General features: G+C 36.4%; 1 protein-coding gene across 3 annotated transcripts in view; it reads left to right on the top strand.

Moving 5' to 3' along the window:
• Positions 1 to 10,190: 10,190 nt before the first annotated feature.
• The window catches only part of LOC118735232 (CD63 antigen), a 39,026-nt gene continuing 35,432 nt past the window's right edge, over positions 10,191 to 13,784 (top strand). Inside the window, exons 1-2 of one of the 3 annotated variants that reach the window (XM_036464889.1) lie at positions 10,191 to 10,301; positions 10,362 to 10,494. The gene's annotated coding sequence lies outside the window, so the exon portion shown is untranslated. Of the gene's footprint in view, positions 10,302 to 10,361; positions 10,495 to 10,713; positions 10,959 to 11,864; positions 12,043 to 13,784 lie in introns of those variants that run through there. The other 2 variants (XM_036464888.1, XM_036464887.1) reach the window with 2 other exon arrangements.

Raw genomic sequence — 13,784 nt, 5'->3', positions numbered from 1 at the left:
AGATGATTTAAATTGTCCAAATTTAAAGAATTTATATATTAAAAATATAAATATAAATACTCGTAAATATCATAAAAATTCTATGATATGTGCTGAAAAAAATGTAATAATATTAAGAAACTTTATTTCTTCATTAAATATGTAATAAATAAAAATAAATAAGTAATTATAACACTTTATTTTATTTCAAATTAAATTTTATTTGTTTCCAACATCAACAGACCTTTCCATTCATATGTATGTATATATACACATACATATTAAATACTTAGCAATTAACTATGTGAACATTATTAACACACTTTTCTAGGGGTGGAGCATCTATATATGTATATACATATGTATGTATGTACGTTTGCATATAGATGTATGTATGAGAATACGTATGTATATATGTATACCAATACACCTTACCAATTTTCGACATATAAACCACCTTGTATATATACGTTGGTTATAGACGTTCACGTCATAATAATACAATGGAAGCTATTTCAATGGGAAAAGGAATGTTTTTAAAGTCTTATAAAAAGGGATTCGGATTATATTTAAAAACATACCAAAAAAACTCTTAATGAAGCTACCCAGAAGACCTCTTACTGATGTAGACTTAAAGAAGTATTCAAAATTTATTCCAAATTTTAGAGGGGTATTCATGTGTGACAGTTTACCCCGTAAACCATTTAAGAGGGAATGTGGAATAGTACATTTGGGTAGTTCAAAGGGTCGAGGAACGCATTGGGTAGCTTACTGGAAAAGCGATAATGAGATTGATTACTTCGATAGCTTTGGAAACTTACAGCCTCCTAAGCAAATAATAAAGTATTTAGGAAAAAACATTAAATATAACTATAATAAACAGCAAATTCATATAATTGCGGACATTTATGTTTAAAATTCTTATTATCAAAATAAATAAGTAAATATAAAACCTTCTTTTAATTCAAATTAAATTTTATTTGTTCTCATCATCAACAACAACAGACCTTTTCATTCATATATATGTTTATATACACATACATATTAATTACTTAGCAATTAACTATGTGAACATTATTAACACACTTTTCTAGGGGTGGAGCATCTATATATGCATATACATATGTATGTATGTATGTTTGCATATAGATGTATGTATGAGAATACGTATGTATATATGTATACCAATACACCTTACCAATTTTCGACATATAAACCACCTTGTATCAGATTTCTTGGATTTCCATCAGCGGAACACCCTGTGATCGGTTCCCGTTTCGGACTCAGATTTGTCACCAGCGACATCTTGCGGCTTTTCTCTGGGTTCGGAACTTGGATTATCGGCGACATCTTGCGGCGGAGCAGCAAAGCTTGCGGCAGAGCACCAGCAAACCGTATAGCGGTTCTGCACCGGAGCAACAGCAAACCATATGCCGGTTCTTGAAGCGGAGCAGCAGCGCATAAATATACTAGTTATGTTAATTTCGACAGGTTGTGGGAAATCGCGATTGAAGTTTGGAATGCAATTTCTCAAAAACGCGAGGATAGAATTTCTCCAAAGCCTCTGAAAATGTTACTAGTTCACAAAATTCTTAAATTATTTAATTTTTAATGTTCATTTTTAATTAGTTTTGAGTTTATGAAGGATTTTCTTTAGTAAATTTTGTCGTAAACGTCATTTGTCCACAATTTGGCAGCCACATTGTATGAAATACGACAAAATGTGATCAAAATGTCTACTAAATTAAAGACACTTTATACTCAATATCTCGGAAACTAAAGGAGATATCCAAAATGGAGAACGCCATTTTGAAGATATTGATTAGTTTAATATGACTGCATCACTAACTAATTTTTTACTAAATTATCGAAAAAATTGTAGTCAATATCTCGGAAGCTAAAGGAGATATCTAAAAACAGATAACACCAATCGAAAGACCTTATTTCAAAATACACAAATACACTGAAACAACTGAAAAGGGTTTTTAAGACGAATTGTAGAAGTATTTCAGCTTATTGGAATTTTAAAACAGTTTTCTCTAATGAAATGAACTATTTTCTCTTTCCTATTAACTAAATTAAGAGATTTGAAACATTACAATTACATCTTAAAATCAAATTTGCAATAACAACTAACAACTAAATGGGAAAAAGATAAGTTAGAGCTCGAATAACGGTAATTTTTTGATTTGCTTCTGATAGTATTCTAATGTCGCGTACGTTATGCAAAAACATTGTTCGTCTATGTCATTTGTATATTGGCAGTCGCAGGTAATGCAGATTACAATTATTAAGCGAGAATTCTTCTAGTTAAAGATATCCAGTAAAAATTTCTTTCCAACCGAAGTAAAAATATATTTTATTACCCTTTAAAGTTTGTCGCATACGTTATTGTAAGTACGAAAATTTCAATCAAATACATCAAAACCAATGTTAATTGCAAATTTTCCATTTAAATTATTTAGAATAGTTGTAAAACAATGAAACGGTGGCGAGAAGAGTTCTCAATAAATACATTTTATTACTTACGAGAAAAATTGTCGCGTACGTTATTGTTTTTTTTTTAATATAAAACTAGCCAGAGATAATTTCTCTTAAAATATAAAAGGATTGTAAAGGTACATTATTTAGCTTAGGTTAGGAATTTTTAAAGAAAAGAAAAACTCCCATGATTCGCAGACTTTCACATATATGCGTGTCAGGTGACCTCTTTTTAAAATTTAATTGAACATTTGGAATTTATTCGCATTTAATTTGAAGTTACAAAGTTTCTCGATTTATATTGATTTTTACGACCTCTGCACTCGACCGACGCTTCTGTTCTTCTCCTCACGAACGTTAGTTGCCACCTTACTCGCATAGCCAATTATCTGCGGAGTTACCAGCTTGCTGACAGTCGGCCCTTCCTGATATGGAATCGACCCCGATTTCGTCGTCTTCAGAATCGTTACAACTTGATATGTCATCATCGAGTTCGGGACAGTTGCGACACCAGGGTTTCATCTTGCTAGACTCGAAAACGGAAGAGAAATTACGCGACTTTATCGGCATACCCGGTACGTCCTCTATAAGATACCGATCTTTGTTCAAGACTTTGGCGATTCGATACGGACCGCGATATTTCGGCTCTAATTTTCGCGACTCACCAGTGGCGGCGGCTTCGTTCTCGATGACGATTAAATCATTTTCGCGATATACTCTAGGAGGTGAATGTTTTTCATCAAATCGCTTCTTCCATTTTTGTCGCGCGCGCTCGATATTTTCAGAGGCTAAAGTACGTTTTTCGTCTATCGGAATCTTCTCAGCGGTTTCGTCCACGTCGTCGTGCACGGCGGCTACTAACTGATTATGTACGATATCTTGCAAATTAAAATTAAATATAAGCTCGTTTGGACTATAACCGGTCGTTTTATTCTTTTGTGAATTAACGCTAAACTGCAAATTGCGTAATATTAAGTCCCAATCTTTTGGATTCTCAACGGAAGTACGCAAATAATTTAAAATGGTTTGGTTTGCGCGCTCGACCTGCCCGTTAGAGCGCGGAGTACGTACGGCAGTTTTTATGTGTTTTATACCGTTCTGCTCGCAATATAATGTAAATGCCTTGGACGTGTAGGCGGTTCCACGATCAGTGATTACTTTAACCGGCAATCCGAAATAGCTTGTTATGTCGTTAAGTGCATTTATAACGTGCGTTGTTCGCGTATCGCGGACTGGTTTAGCAATAATATATTTAGTAAACGCGTCTGAAATCGCTAATACGTAACAATTACCTTTCTTACTACGAATAAACGGACCGAGGTGATCAATGTGGATCACGCGAAAAGGTATCGGCTCTACCGGACCATAGTGCATTGTACCTTCTACTTTTCCGGATTGTGCTTTGCGATAGCAGCATTCAATGCACGCCGCGATATAATTTTTAATATATTTACGCATCTGCGCGAACCAAAACGTTTTTTCGAACGCGAGCAATGGTCTTCTCTAATGCGTGATGACCCATTTTGTCATGGCATAGTTGGGCAATGTGCCATCGTACGGAATTAGGGACAACAAATTTCAGTCCATCTTCTTCTTGTCGATAAAGGCGATGATTCTGAATGCGGAAATACTTCTTAATCTCTGGTTCTCGTGGTGATTTTTGTTGGCCTTGTAGAACGCTGATAATTTCACGAAGCTTTGCGTCTTGGATTTGCATTGTATAGAGCCAATCATTGACGTCGTACGTTATTTCGAAGATCGAACCGGCTGGTTCAACATTTTCAGCGGGCTGGTCAGGTGCTCTGCTCATGGCATCTACGTGTGCAAGTCTGCTACCGGGACGATGTACAGCTTCAAAATCGAACTCCGATATCTTTAGCCACCATCGAGAAATTTTAGGCTTGAGTTCTTTGTTATCGCGTACTTTGGCAACTGCTGAACAATCGGTCACAAGGCGGAACTTCTTACCAAGTAAATAGATGCGGAATCGTTCAAGTACTTCAACGACGGCAAGTGCTTCCAGCTCGTACGAGTGATAACGGCTTTCGGTGTCTGAACAGTGACAACTGTAGTACATTGTTGGTCGCCAAGTCTTACTATCGTGTGACTGCATCAGTACGCCTGCGAGGCCTATGCTGCTGGCATCTGTGTGAACCTCATGCTACGCGGTTTGGTCGTAGAGTGCCAACACTGGAGAGGTTGTCAAATGTTCGATAATTCGTTCGAACGCTGTCTGCTGCGGCTCAGTCCAACAAAATGAATTTTGTTCGGATTTACGTAAAAGTACTGTTAACGGCTTTGTTATTAATGAGTACTCAGGAACAAATTTCCTAAAGAAACCCGTGAGACCCAAGAATCGTCTTAATTCTGTGACATTCGTCGGTGCTTGAAAATTTTGGATTGCTGATACCTTGCGATTTCCAGGCGTTATACCGTTCTCGGTTATGACGTGACCGAGATATTCAATTTTGGTCTCCAAAAATTTACACTTGTCGATTCGCAATGTCAACCCACTTTCCTTCAAAATAACTAAAAATTTCTCGAGGCGCTGTAGACCTTCTTCAATTGTGCGGCTTGGTAGGATGACATCATCTAAATATGCCAAAACTTCTCCCGGTTTCATTTTAGCGACTAATCTATTCATAACTGTTTGGAACACGGCCGGAGCGTTGACCAAACCAAAAGGCATTCTATTAAATTCGTAATGCCCTTCGTTGGTGACAAATGCCGTGAACTGCTTTGACTGTTCGTCAAGTTCTATTTGGTAATACCCCATTCGTCTAATATTGAAAAATATTTATTACCTGCTAGCTGGGCGAAATGCTCATCCATAACTGGCATCGGATATGACGTTTTCTTCGTTATTTTATTTAGACATCTATAGTCTACGCAAAGTCGATGCTCACCATTTTGCTTTTCAACGATGACAATGGGTGACGCATATGAAGACTCAGAGGGTCTTATAATTTCATTTTCGAGTAAGTCATTTATTATATCTGCCACGATCGGTCGTTTGGAGAAAGGCAGACGATATGGTTTCATATTGACTGGGATTTGGGAATTTAGTTCAATGTTCATTTTCATAGTTTTACACCGACCGAGTTCAGAAACCTTTTCAGCGAACACCTCACGATACGAGCTGAGTAATTGTTCGAGTTTGCGGAAATCGTCGTTAGCTAGAGTTGTACACTCACGGATGTTCAAAACATTTTCAATACGACAGCGTCCATTTTCTATTACTAGTCGGCTTCCGTTTCTGCACAAACTATCAGTTCCTAGCAAAATGTTTTCACTTAACAAATTATCTTTTACGATCAAAACGTCACTCTCAATTTTCTCACGGTCTATTCCAATTATTACGTTAATTTTCTCGTAACATACGAATTTACCTCCACCAAACCCATTTAATGTGACCGAGCACGGAGTAGTTGTGCCCAGTCTTCTTGCAAAACTTTCTTTCACAAGAGTGCGACTACTTCCCGGATCTACAAAAGAATTTGTCAGTAGCCCATTCACTTTAATTTGTTTTATATTCACATCTGTATTGGTCTGTACATGCTCGAGGTTTTGATTAATTATTTTTACCGCATTCTTTGATTTTTCCGGACAATTGTCAGTTACGTGATTTGTGCGTTGACACTTTGCACAACGGGTTTTTTTCTGTGGTTCTGGGCATTTAATCGAATAGTGACCCATTTTCAAACAATTGTAGCACTTCACATTTTCGTTGGTTTTGGTACTTGTATTTCGCGGAACGGACGTAGAGTTTGTTAGTGGCATTGTTTTTGGCTTATATTGTGGTGTTGACTTCACTTCGTTAAAGATATGGTAATTATTTATATCATGCAGCAAATCAATGCATCGAGAGTAATCGTTAGATATTTTCTTTTTCAAATCACCATCATTGATACCGTTTACGATGTGTATTGCAATATCATTCTCCGAAATATTTCTTTTCATACCGTAAGCTACCATGCGATAATAAAATTCTTGTGGTGATTCCGTAGTGTTTCTTTTCATTTGTGCCATTTTTATGTGCACATCCGCGACGCTTTGTACACACGGAAAATCACTCATCAGCCGATTGGAAAACTCGGACCACACAGTGTATACAATTGGTAATGAATCGATCCACTGTTTAGCTGGTCCTTGCATTTTCTGCTGCACCGCACACAGCAAAACACTATCATCAATGCCGTATGCATTTCGTACCATTTCGACACGCTTTATAAACTGAGTTGTGTTTAATGACGAGTTTGAAAGCGGATTAAATGATGGCAAAAGTTCTATTATTTCGCGCACATTGTAAATTGGACGCGATTGCCAAACCTGTTGATGAGGAATATACGGAGGATTGGCAATTACGGGACGTGTTGTGTAGCTCGGAAGATGCGTGTAATTAACACTCGGTTGAAATATTGGCTGAGTATAACCTGCGGTATAATTCACGGGCATTGAGTACGGCACTGTAGTATCAACGGGTACTGAGTAGGATACTGGTGGACACTGAACATTTTGAAATGGATTATTAATGGGACTAATTCCGATTGTTTGCGTTGGCGCTGCTTGATGCACCTGCGAGGTTGGTGCCTGCAACGGAGGCTGCAGCGATTGCACCGTATACACGTTTGTTTGTAATGTCGACGCCTGCGTATCTACTGGCGAAGAAATACATTGAGGTACAAAACTGCTTGTTATCACAACATCATTTTGTCGTTGCTCCATTTCACGTATTGTCTTTTCTAATTCTGCCACACGTTGTGACATCACTGAACTAGCACTTAAATAATGTTCGTCAATGCGAACTTGGGCTTCTAAACGTTTTATGAGTGTATTTTTATTTCCACTACTTGGTAGTCCTGCCTCTTTACATAAATTTCTCAGTTCAGCTACGGTTGAAGAACGAACATTTTCCATTTTTGCGTTTTGTTTTGCTAACTATATGCAACGAGTTGAACTGAATAGCAATAATAGCGAGTGAAGTTCGAATACGAAGACGGTAAACGAATACCAAGATAAACGATGAACGAAAAATAGCTGCGGCGAGCACAGCACAAGTTGCCTTTCGTTGAATTTGCGACTGCGCACCAGTGCAGCAATTTGTAGAGCGACTGAAATGTATGTATGTATTAGCGCTTTTGCGCTGCCGGGCACTTATCCGTGTTCATATGTTTGTATGCGACGATCGGTGCGGCGTTGAACGTAGAACGAAATGAATGTAGAACAAAATAAGCGTATACGTTTTTTGCTGAGTTCTGCTAACAATTTTTTTTTCTTTTTATCCGTGCTTACAAATCTGCTTTTGGCAACGAGCAGAGTTGTGAAATAACGACGTTTAGACGAATGCTCTTCAGCTTTTTCATGCTAAGAGATATATATGTACGACGAACGAGCAGAACGAAGTGAATGATGATTCTCGAGTTTTGCGTGTAGCAACGAGCAAATTTTTAATTAACGACGTTTTGGCGAATTCTCTTCAGCTTTTTCGTGCTGAGAGATATAAGACGAACGATGAGAAACGGAGTGAACGATGTTTCTCGAGTTTTGCATGTAGCAACGAGCAAAATTTGAACTAACGACGTTTTGCCAAATTCTCTTCAACTTTTTCGTGCTGAGAGAAATATACGATGAACGAGAAAAACGAAATGAACGACGTTTCTTGAGTTTTGTATCTAGCAACGAAGAAATTTTGAATTAACGACGTTTTGGCGAATTCTCTTCAGCTTTTTCGTGCTGAGAGAGATATACGACGAACGAGGAGAAACGAAGTGAACGATGTTTCCCCGAATTTAGAAAATTTTAAATTAACGACGAACACGATACTAAAACGCAAGTGCAGAGGAGTCCCGATTTCCGCGAATCTTTTCAGCGGAGTCTCAACTTTTAAATATGCGTTTGTGATGAATAAAATATAGATTTTTAGGTATGACGAACAATACCCTCTATAATTTTTGTCGCACTTCACCACTTTGCGATACTTTTGATCGTATTTTATTACTTTTTCTGTAAGAGTTTACACGACTGCTAACGATTTCAAGTTTTATACACTCACACTTGCACTTTTTCGTGAGGATGGATTTTTGTCCAACTTCTGAGGCTGTGATGTAAACCGAAAATGCAAGCAAATGAATTCAAACGGCTTTATAACTTTAAATTTCGTATTCAGATGACGGAAAAAGGTTTTGAAAACGCGAAACGGTGGAGAGAAGAACTGACAAAAATTTAATTTAGTATGTGATACTAGTAAAAATATTGTATGGGGGAAAAATCTGTCGCGTACGTTATTATATTTTTTTTTAATAAAAACTAACCAGAGATAATTTCTATAAAAAAATGGAAGGATTGTAAAGGTACATTACTTAGCTTAGTTTAGGAATTTTTAAAGAAAAGAAAAACTCTCATGATTCGCAGACTTTCGCATATATGTATATGTGCCTTAAAACCACTTCTTTTTTTGTCGCGTACGTTATCACCTGCTTTTGAACGGATATTTTCCACACCAAAGTTTCGAGGCTGCTTATTTTTTTCTCATACATAGTACCCTTTGGTTGCAACATAACCGTAATCTTTTTTTTTCTGTAACTTCTATTTTTGATAGATTTACGTTACTCTATAAGCGTACGAATTTCGCGTACGGCTGTATGGAAACACCCATATGTTTTGTGTATGACGAGTTTCCACAATTTTCGCTGTAGTCCATCTTGTATTTTGTGCTTCAAAACTGAACTTGGCACAGACAACGAATTCCCAAGTGAATGCTATATCTTTCACAATCAATTATACTGTGCAATCAATCTCCGACTGCCCTTTTTTCTAGTCGAGCATCGTTTCGTCGTCGAAATCGCATACAGACATATTTCTTAGGTGAACATTCCCCTTTCGCTCACACTCAACAACACTCAGGACTACGTTCAGCCACAGCTCACTTACGTCTCGCTCTTCACATCTTGTTATGCAGCGTTTTTGCTGCATTTAAAATGCAACATTTAGCACTTTCGAACATATGTTTTCGAAGAGCGTTCATGCTATAGCATTTAGCAAATGTACATTTACCCGAGTTCGAAATCGTATGCTTTTGAGAAACAGCCGTGTTCCAGTCTCTTATTTAGATGCGTATATATTACGGTCAATTCTCACGCAGAAGATAATGTGCAAAAACCCTACTGAAAAGGAAAAAATAAATTTCAAACCAAAAATTCAATACAAAAACTTGAATTGTTTTAACCATAACCGAACATTTGTTTGTGTATATATTCATTTGTCGGTGCTGTCAATTAAAATTTCCTCACTTAATTAGGAAACAAACCAAACAGAGTTGATCACAAATTGATCCAGATTTCTATCAGCATCAAATCGATGTTGAATTTGCTTAACTTTCTTTATCCAAATATGTAATGCAAAATAAAAGAAATCTCGATCGGCGATCACTGAAACGCAGCTAGCAACTGTATACTCGAAAAAGCAATGTTGCCACTTTTTCCCTTTAAACCATGTTCGAATCGTGGAAATTTTGGAAGATCACAGGGTTGCTTTTAGCATTTAGATCCTTAATGCAAAAATGGCGTTGCATTTAGTTGCATTTAGGTGACGAATTTTGTATGGATAAATGTACATTTAGAGTAGCATTTAGAGCTTAATGCGCTAAATGTGCTTTTACGCGTAAGCAAAAACAGCCTATTAGCTAGTTTATGTAGTATAGTCTCTCACTAACATGAGAGCGGTAACACAATATAATTTGAAGGTAATGGATATAGAACTAGAGCACATACGACCAGCACATACGAAACAACACCCCAACAAGACGAATTCACACAGGCACGCGCAGCCATCAAAGAACATAAGTACACAGATAATAATTTTGTATTACGACATGTATGTATATGTATCTGTATATTTCACAGGCAATAAACAAAATCAGCTATGACGTTACACTTGTGTCAAAATTTTTAAGAGACCATGTTCAAATGTAGCGAACAGTGTCCGGACTCCTGAAAGCCGATTCAGGAGTTAATCGCTTCGAAAATCAGTCAAGAAGTAAGTATGACTCAAAGGCAATATTTTTTCATGAAAAGGAATTACATTAGCTAACAAAACCATTTTGTTTCATATCAAAATGTTTCTTTCATCGAAAGTGCAACGATTAATTCGCATAAAGTGTTCAAAAAGCACACTGTGTGACACTGTAATTTTATTTTTTGTAGTAGCATACATGGAGCCGCTCAACAGTTGCATATGTATCCTTCAACAGTCGAGCCGAAGCAACATTGCGTAGTAACACTCCTGGCATTAGCCACCAGTTAGTTGAACATAAATTTCAATTCGTTTGTCTCTTTTGGACACCATTCGCATTCCTTTATTGCAGAGAACGTTTAAAACAGAGTTTATTGCTTTATGCTCCAGCATTTCGAACTTTCTGTTGTATTCGCCTCAACATCGATTGTGCTTTGTTTTATGTGTGTAGCAATTTTATTATCAATGCTGAGGTTTTCGGTTGTTGAGTGAGTATATTTGCACATATTTATATGTACATATATGTATGCACATATGCATTTGTGTACATATGTATACACGTACTTATACCTGTGTGGATATTTCATGATGTTCGCGAACAATAATCCTGCAAATTGTTTTGCTGTTTGCATTCAGGGATAGTTAGTTGCTAAAAAAATGTATTTTTCGATGTTGAATGGCTATTTACAGGACACCAATTCATTACCGCCGAGACAAAGGCTGTTTACTTCAGCAGCTCTTCAACCTCCACCTCTGTTTTGATATTTTTGTACCAATTATTTTATGGTTATGCCTTTACGCTGTTGTGTTCTCGTATTTCGTTTCCCAATAAACACCAAAAAAATATTTCTCTAACTTTGGAGAAATTCATAGTTCTTAAGTTGATATCCAACTCATCTCTAACCGACACGCAGATACGTAAAAAGTAATAGAGAAACGAATGTTTATTTATCAAATGAAAAACGAAAGCTATATAAAGAGGAAAATTACCAACAAAAAGTAAATAATCTTCAAAGTATCCTCGAATTATCTTGAAAGAAAATAAAAGGCGAAGTGAATCAAGTGGCAAAATTACTGTCGGACTGTATACTGTACATAATACAAAAGGAGTAATAAAATGAAAAATTAATATTTAAATTCATCTATGTATGTCATTTCAATCAAAAAGGTATAAGGTATTTTACTATTTCAATTTCAGTATTTCAATGATATGTTTGAGACCAATTGGAGAATTACATTGGAGTTTAAGTTGAGAACTAGCATTTTCTCAACTTGAGAAACAGTCCTTTTTTCATAAAAAGAAAAATGCCCTTTTTGTTGAGAACGCTATGATCCTCCACCTGCGGTACTGTTGAGAAACAACGTTAGAGATTTGTTGGGTTGCTAAATGTTTGTTGGGTTGCTTCTTCAGTCGCATCAGAAACGGCAAAGTGGCGTGTCTTTATTCTCGCTGAAAGTAGTTTGCATTAAGACCTAGAAGTTTGCGGAGTGAATTGTGAATAAGTACTTAATGAATACAACTCTGAAATAAACTCTAAATTGGCTTTTTAGTATTTTTATTGAACTCCAAAGGTAATAAACGTGCCTTTTACGTTATTTTAAGTTATGTGGGCTATGCTTTGATATTTTCTTTTTATATGTATACAAATAAATAACCTATACACACATCAGAAGCGATAGAATACAAGATGGGCCATTTTCAAGTAAAAGTAAACAAAGCCGAATACGGGGATAAAAGAAACTGTCAGAAGTGTCGATTTCTTAATACTAAAATGTAGCTTAATTGTGTTTAATTCTAAAAATATATGATTTATGAAAGGATTTAATAAAGAAATGGTTAAAAAACGATGGTTTTTGTGAATGTATTAGTGCAGTTCCGTGTATTTAAACCCAATTTGCCAAACGGCAATTTGTTCGCCGGTGAAGTTCGCCAACGACTTGCCGGCGAACTCGCCGTCCGATGAAAAGCACAGTTCGCCGGCGGGCCGCAAAAACCACTCGCTGGCGAACCGCAAAACGATACTCAAAATCTTATCAAAAACCATACAAATCCAATTTCAAATTGTGTGGAATATTTAAAAACAAAACCCAATCGGCGAACATTCCCAAAAATTTCAAACTTTTCAATCTGAATTAAAAGAATCATTAAAGTTTAGTGTAAAAGAGTACAAATTTTGTGTGGAAAAAATTAATTCGATTTGACGTCGTTTCGAGTTCACCCAAGCCAAGGCACAATAATAAAAGGTTTGCTCAGAAAACAGTTTTCTCGCTCTCTCCTGACAAAATCGGCTCCCTTAGTGGGTGGGTGCGTGTGTGTGTGCAACCTTTTGTAAGGGAGTTAAGGGAGTGTCAAAACTCGAATGTCACTAATGAGCAAACCTTTAATTATTGAATCATGCATAAATACAGGTAAAAGGCAAAATGACGTTGCTCTCATGAGAACCAAACCTTTAAACTTCAACTTGTTTTTCTTTTATTTCCTATATTTCGTTACGCTCGTTACTATCGTTGTTTTTTTTTTGAATGTTCGTTACCGGGCCGTTACACATTCCCCTTTCAATTTTCAATACTCTCACACCTTTTCACTAACACACTCTTCTTTATTGCTTGAATGGGTGACTTGCTTATATATATTATTAATATTATCTTATAAAAGTTATAATCATTCAAAATTAAGTAAATCCTTAGCCAAAATACTTCTCTTTTTAGAAAGTTCAAAAACAAACACAAATTATACAAACAAAACAGGATTTACGATTAACATATGTATGTATTTTGGCCTAAATGCGCGCATATTTGAATATGACGTCGGCATCACGCTAAAAAACAAAGATTTTAATTCAAAATAATTGGTCCTACTAAACTATCGATATTTTTGATAGTATAAGAAAAAACTATCAATGAGTATTGATAGTCTAAAAAAATTGAAACTATCGATAGTGCCATCGATAGTTTGACAACTCTATAAAGCAGATATCACTAATTTTTTTAACATGCCTCAAAGTCCTTCGCGTAAGGAGCGTTGCGAAAGCAGCTGTGGGGCAGAGGTGCAGCGAAATGCCTTGCTGTGTGTTAAACATTTTAAAGGAGCAGATTTCACAAATACACCGGGAGGTACAGGAAAGGCACGTTTGATGCCAAGTGCTGTTCCTATGACTCTTATGCCGAAAAGTCCCTCCAACAACACTGCAACCAGGGTTGCCACTTTGGTAAATTGTTACCAAAATTGGTAGAAAAAATTTGGGTTGGTAAAAAGGTAAATTTTTTCTCATTTTGGTAGATTTTTGTTGAACTTTTCGTTCTCGCTTTATTTT

Source organism: Rhagoletis pomonella, unplaced genomic scaffold (genome assembly GCF_013731165.1).
Source record: "Rhagoletis pomonella isolate Grant_MI unplaced genomic scaffold, Rhpom_1.0 Rhpom_scaffold_00003, whole genome shotgun sequence".
NCBI lineage: Eukaryota > Metazoa > Arthropoda > Insecta > Diptera > Tephritidae > Rhagoletis > Rhagoletis pomonella.
Note: the sequence above shows the minus strand (reverse complement) of the source record. Positions and strands in the feature narration are given on the sequence as shown.